Consider the following 5415-nt stretch of genomic DNA (forward strand, 5'->3'; position numbering starts at 1 on the left):
CTGTGCCTGTAACAAGCAATTCTTGAGAATATTAAAAGAAATCATGTATAGGCCAGGCATGGTGGCTTATACCTGTAATCCCAGCACTTTGGGAGGCCAAGGTAAGCAGATCACTTGAGGCCATGAGTTTGAGACCAGCCTGGCAAACATGGCGAAACCTTGTCTCTACTAAAACAACAAAAATTAGTTGGGCATGGTGGCATGTGCCTGTAGTCCCAGCTACTCCGGAGGCTGAGGCAGGAGAATCACTTGAACCCAGGAGGCAGAGGTTGCAGTGAGCTGATACTGTGCCACTGCACCACTCCAGCCTGGGCAACAGAACGAGACCCTGTCTCAAAAACAAAAAGAAAAAAAAAAAGAAATTATGTATGTTGCACTTAACACAGCGCCTTGCTCAACATGCGTTACCTGTGGTATCTGTTATTGTTATTATTTGTGTTGTGTGTTCATTAACCTAATTCTGTCACACCCTGTTATAAGCCAGGATTATCTGACCATCGGGTAGGATTCTGTTTGCTCTGTTTTGTCCTCTGGTCAACCCCCAGAGCCGAGCTTGAGGAAAAGCAGAGGATAAGTGACACTTGTGCCTGGAGATTCTTGACATGAGGTGACTTCTGAAACCAGACATTCCCTCTGCTTCTCTCCATATCTCAGGGGAACCCGAGCCCCAGACAGTGGGGGCTCAGCCTGTGCTCACTGCTCAGGCTAATGATGATGGATTCCCTCCCCCTTGCAACCTGATCAACAGCTGCCCAGTGTTTTACCACCATTTCCCAGGGCAGAGCAGGCCACCCAAACCCCTGCTCACGAGGGCCTTTTTTCTTACTCCATGTGACCCAGAACAGAGCCCATTAAAGAACTCATTCATTTCTCCACCTTCCGCCCCTTTAATTACAAACATTGCTGAGAGTTGAATACTACAGAACAAAAGACAGATTTATTTACCCCAGGACATAAACAAGATTATCAGAAACAAGCATTCAGAAGCCCTTAGCTCCTGGGAGAATTTTAATTTGCTGACCCCTGCCTTACAGAAATCTTAGGTCTTCTCACATAATTATAAAACCCCGAGAGTTTAGACTGCTTGAGTTATTTATTGGCACGCAGCCCCGGCCCGGCTGCTGGCCCTCGTTGGCCAATTACAGGCATCTCCACTGGGGCTTTCAACCAGGCTCTTTTGAGACAGTGCAGGAAGCCTGAAAGAAATTCTCTTTTCCTTGGTCAAGATTTCCTACTGGCGGCTTCCTGGAATGATCAAGGTACACAAACGGGAGGGAGGAGGAGGCATAGTAACATTCATTAGAACACTTTGGGTTACAAATCACTTCACCCCACATAGAACTGGCATTAAAGCAAAAAGGGACTGCATTGTAACTGAAAAGGCCACCACTAAAGTTATCTTGAGGCACAGCCCAATTCAGGGGCTATAACCACACCAGTGGGCTCAGTCTCTCTACAACTCTCACCTGTTTTTCTCTAGGTCTCTGGCTCATTTCTCAGGGAAAAATGGTCCTCAGCACTCCCAGGCTTTCAACCTGTTAGCTCCTAGAATTAAGTCTGGTTGGCTCAGCTTTGGTCATGTGCTCACAGGGAACCAATCACTGTGACTGGAGGGTGAAATATGCTGATTGGCTAGACCTGGGTCATATGCCCAATCTCTCTCTTTTTTTTTTTTTTTTTTTTTTTTTTGAGATGGGGTCTGGCTCTGTCGTCCAGGCAGGAATGCAGTGGCAGGATCATGGCTCACTGCAACCTCCACCTCCAGGGTTCAAGCAATCTTCCCCCCTCAGCCCTCCTAGTAGCTGGGATTGCAGGTGCCTTGCACCATCACCCCTGGATAACGTTTTTGTATTTTTAGTAAAGACAGAGTCTCATCAAGTTGGCCAGATTGGCCTGGATCTCCTGACCTCAAGTGATCCACCCCCTAGGCCTTCCAAAGTGCTGGGATTACAGGTGTGAGCCATCACGCCCAGAGGTACGCCCAATCTTGTTTCTGGGGTGAGACCAATTCTATCTTAACCATATGGGCTGAGGGCATCATGGAGTGAGTCCTCAAAGAAAAGTCAGGGTGTGTACGCAGGAAAAGGGAGATGGATGCTGAGCCGATAAAAGCAATGGAATGCTTTGCTTTTATCTGTCCATCATAGTATTCCTCTGGGTTAGGGCTTACAGAATACCCCCACTCTTCCTGGAGCAGCTTGGAAGTGTCCACTTTGGCACTTGTTAGGGGTTCAATTGTTTCCTCCCCTAAAATGTGTAGTTTGACATCGTAACCCACAGTACCTCAGAGTGTGACTGTGACGGTTAATTTTGTGTAGGGGAAGACTCTCCTCAAACTGCCTTCTTCCTCTACTCTCACACCACGGAAGGCTTCCGTAACCAAATGTGGGGGGCCGGTTTCTCCACATACCAAGCAGGAGACACCAGCCGGGTGTCCTGTAACTCAGTTCTGCCACCATCTACCTGGAGATAGTATCATATCCCACAGGTTGAGGGCTCAGTCCCCAAAGCTGCCTCTCTACACACACTCCAGTTGCAACTTTGGAACTTCTGACAGACCTGCTTCAAGTAGGGGTTCCCCCAACCCCCACTTTGGATTTGATTAATTTTCTGGAGTGGCTCACAGAACTCGGAAACACTTACTTACATTTACCAATTTATTATAAAGGATACTGCAAAGGATGCAGATGAAGAGCTGTATAGGGCAACGTAGGGGTAGGGGTGCAGAGCTTCCATACCCTCCCTGGGCACCACCCTCTGGGAGTCTCCATGTGTTTGTGAACCCTGAAAATTCGAGACAGGTCCCAGTGAATATAAAACTTATTTTACCAAGGTTGAGTACTTGCGCCCATGACGCCACCTCAGGAGGTCCTGACATGTGCCCAAGGTGGGCAGAGCACAGTTTGATTTATATATTTTAGGGAGATGTGAGACATCAATCCACATATGTGGTAAGATGAACATTGCTTCCTTCTGGAAAGATGGGACAACTTGAAGTGGGGAGAGGGCTTCCAGATCACAGGTAGATAAGAGAGAAATGGTTGCCTTCTTTTACGTTTCTGATTAGCCTCTCCAAAGGAGGCCATCAGATATACATTGATTCCAGTGAGCAGAAGGGTGACTTTGAATAGAATGGGAGGCAGGTTTGCTGTGAGCAGTTCCCAGCTTGACTTTTCCCTTTAGCTTAGTGACTTTGGGGGCCCAAGATATTTTCCTTTCACATGTTCATCTGTCTGGAAGCTCCCCAAGCCCTGCCCCTCTTGGGTTTTTTTTGTTTGTTTGTTTGTTTTTGTTTTTTTTTTTTGAGACAGAATCTCTCTCTGCCACCAGGCGCCACCCTGGAGTGCAGTGGTGCAATCTCAGCTAACTGCAACCTCCACCTCCCAGGTTCAAGCAATTCTCCTGCCTCAGCCTCCCGAGTAGCTGGGGCTACAGGCGCGCACCACCATGCCCAGCTAATTTTTGTATTTTTTAGTAGAGAGGGGGTTTCACCATGTTGGCCAGGATAGTCTCGATCTCTTGACCTCATGATCTGCCCGCCTCAGCCTCCCAAAGTGCTGGGATTACAGACATGAGCCACCATGCCCAGCCCCTCTAGGGTTTTTGTGGAAGCTTCATGACATCACCATTCCTTCCCCTAGCAGAGAGGGTGGGACCCTCTCATGGGAGGTCTTAAGATTCACAGTCAGTCGGAAAGGTGAGGGAACATTGGAGTGAAAAGAGGGCAGGAGAAAGTCAGAGGCCTGCACGTAAGGCCGAACACACCAGCATTCTTTACAAAGTCTGTAACAAGGGCTTTGGGAGTTAAAAGCCAGGGACTATGGACAAAAACCAACAGGTATTATAACACCACAGGTGTCAACTTGACTGCATGAAGGAATAACTAGAAACCTGGTGAAGCATGATTTTGGTGTATGTCTGTGAAGATATTTCCAGAGGAGATTAGCATGTGAGTCTGAATGAACGAGACAGGGAAGATCCACCTCAGTGTGGGCAGGGACCATCCAATCTGCTGGGGGCCCAGAGTGAGCTAAACAGAGAAGGGCAAATATGTCTCTCTGTCTGCTGGACTTGGACCCACTCCTTTTCTCCTGCTCTTGGGCAACTCTAAGTTCCCCAGCCTTTGGACTCCAGGACTTCACCCAGCGCCCCTCCGCTCTGACCCCAGGTTGTCAAACCTTCGACCTCAGACTGTGAGTCACACACTTGGCTTCCCTGGTTCTGAGGCCTTCAGACTTGGACTGAATCATGGTATCAGAATCCCAGGGTCTCCAGCTTGCAGAAGCTTGTCATGAGACTCTCAGTCTCCATAATTGTATGAGCCACTTCCCGTAATGAATTCCCTCTCTATCTATCAATCATGCATCTATCTATCTATCTATCTATCTATCATGTATCTATCAATCATGCATCTATCTATCTAATCATGTATCTATCCATCATGTATCTATGTATCAATAATGTATCTATCTGTCATGTATCCTCTATCTATCTATCATCTATCTATCATCCATCCTCTATCTATCCATCTATCTATCTGTCTGTCTGTCTATCTGTCTATCTATCCATCCAACCCATTGGTTCTGTCTCTCCAGAGAACCCTGACAAATAGAGTGACCCACAGGTCTTTAAAGAGAGAATCAAGTTAAGGACGGGCGCAGGGGCTCATGCCTATTATCTCAGCACGTTGGGAGGCTGAGGCAGGCAGACCACTTGAGCTCAGGAGTTCAAGACCAGCTTGACCAACATGGCAAAACTCCATCTCTACTCAAAATACAAAAATTAGCTGGGCGTGGCGGCGCATGCCTGTAATCCCAGCTATTTGGGAGGCTGAGGCAGGAGGATCTCTTGAACCTCGTGTTTGTTTAAGGAGGGGATATTTGAACACAGATATGCATACAGGGAAAATGTCATGTGAACATGAAGATGGCAAAGTAGAGAAGCCTGAAACAGATGACTCCCTCACAGCTCTCAGAAGGAACCAACCCTACCAACACCTTCCTCTTGGACTTCAAGCCTCCAGAACTGCGAGACAGTAAGCTTCTGTTGTGTAAGCTTTCCAGCTGTGGTATTTTGTTAGCAAGCAGCCCATGCAAAGTAACACAGCATCCTTTGAGGAAGAAGTGAGGGGAAGCGCTCAGGTCCCCTGAGAGCCTGGCTCAAGCCTCACTCCATGCTCTAGGAGATTCCAAAGCTCTACTGGGATTCCTATAAATCCCTGGGGGTTTATATCATCATGGTTTCTCTTGGTTTCAGGCTCCTGTTTCCATGTGGGTTTTCTCTGTTAATCACCATTGATATTCAGCCCTTTCCTGTAACTGCCACCCAGAAAAAGAATCCATCCATTCCTCCAAGACATGTCTGTGCACTTTGCTGAAGTTTCTTGGTGCAGAGAGAGGAGGAGGTTAAATTGCA

The 5415-nt window shown here is 47.5% G+C and overlaps 1 long non-coding RNA gene across 1 annotated transcript; it reads right to left on the bottom strand.

The window, feature by feature from the left end:
- Nucleotides 1–993: 993 nt before the first annotated feature.
- On the bottom strand, nt 994–2785 carry LOC116557169. Its single transcript, XR_004271387.1, has 2 exons — nt 2648–2785; nt 994–1245 (listed from the first exon to the last, which is right to left on the bottom strand). It is a non-coding gene; the product is annotated as an uncharacterized LOC116557169 (long non-coding RNA).
- Nucleotides 2786–5415: the final 2630 nt, after the last annotated feature.

Source organism: Sapajus apella, unplaced genomic scaffold, assembly GCF_009761245.1.
Source record: "Sapajus apella isolate SASKATOON/1434 unplaced genomic scaffold, GSC_monkey_1.0 scaffold2, whole genome shotgun sequence".
NCBI classification, from domain to species: Eukaryota; Metazoa; Chordata; class Mammalia; order Primates; family Cebidae; genus Sapajus; species Sapajus apella.